The sequence below is a fragment of the Jatropha curcas genome, chromosome 5 (genome assembly GCF_041381405.1).
Source record: "Jatropha curcas cultivar XTBG-Jc1 chromosome 5, XTBG_Jcur_1.0, whole genome shotgun sequence".
Taxonomy (NCBI): Eukaryota; Viridiplantae; Streptophyta; class Magnoliopsida; order Malpighiales; family Euphorbiaceae; genus Jatropha; species Jatropha curcas.
Window position 1 is genome coordinate 15,255,680 of NC_143155.1, and position 1,134 is coordinate 15,256,813.

General features: G+C 35.9%; 1 non-coding gene across 1 annotated transcript; it reads right to left on the reverse strand.

The window, feature by feature from the left end:
* Positions 1–822: 822 nt before the first annotated feature.
* On the reverse strand, positions 823–929 carry LOC149496267 (small nucleolar RNA R71). The gene has a single exon (XR_016321091.1). It is a non-coding gene; the product is annotated as a small nucleolar RNA R71 (small nucleolar RNA).
* Between the last annotated feature and the right edge of the window lie 205 nt (positions 930–1,134).

The window sequence follows — 1,134 nt, forward strand, 5'->3', positions numbered from 1 at the left end:
GAATTAAATAATAATTAGGTTTAGCATAACTAGAAATATAGTTAACTCATTTCACATTTTAATTTCTGTAAACGTAAATTAAGAATAAAGTAGTAAAGTGGACTTAACACATTCCCTGTGGGATCGATCTTTTTATTACTACGTTGCGATCCGTATACTTGCGGGAACTCAAAAGAGACGCAACAAGTTTTTGGCGCCGTTGCCGGGGAACGGTGTTCTGTCATTTAACGAAATATTCTTATATGTGATTTACAGCTTATTTTATTTAAGATACCTACTTACTTTTGATTCAAAATTTTGCAGAAGCACATAATTTACATACCTTATATGCCAAGTACCAGATCTTCGAACAGTGAATTAGAAGATTATCAGCCTGAGATTGAACAATTCCTTTCACAACAGAAGAAGAAAAAGAAGAGAAGAAATTCAAGAGTTATGGCTGAGGGAAATCCACCACAAAGGTTGATGGATTACGTAACTCCAAATTTAAATGGTTCACAGAAACGAGTAGTATGTTCACCGGTAAATGCTAACCAGTTTGAGATTAAACCTGCTTTATTACAAATGATCCAAAACATTGTTCAATTTTACGGATTACCGAATGAGGATTCGAACTCTCACATAGCCAGTTTTCTTGAGATATGTGATACATTTAAAATGAATTCAGTACCAGCAGACGCTATTAAGCTACGTCTATTTCCTTTCATGTTGAAAGATAAGGCAAAAGCTTGGTTGAATTCATTGCCACCAAATTCTATCATTACTTGGGAACAACTAGCCCAAGCATTCCTGTCTAAATACTTCCCATTAGCAAAAACCGCTAGGCTTATCAAAGAAATAACCTCATTTACCCAACATGAAAATGAATCCCTATATGAGGCATGGGATCGCTATAAAGAACTCCAACGAGTTTGCCCACACCATGGCCTTCCCCAAAATATATTGATTCAAACCTTCTACAATGGGGTTGCTCCTTCTACAAGAGGAACTATAGATGCTATGGCTAGAGGATCATTAATGAAGAAGACTACTAATGATGCAATTAAGTCACTAGAAGAAATGGCTAACAATAACAGCATATGGCCAACCGAAAGGGCTTAGGTAAGTCATTACACTATTAATCATGAGTCATCT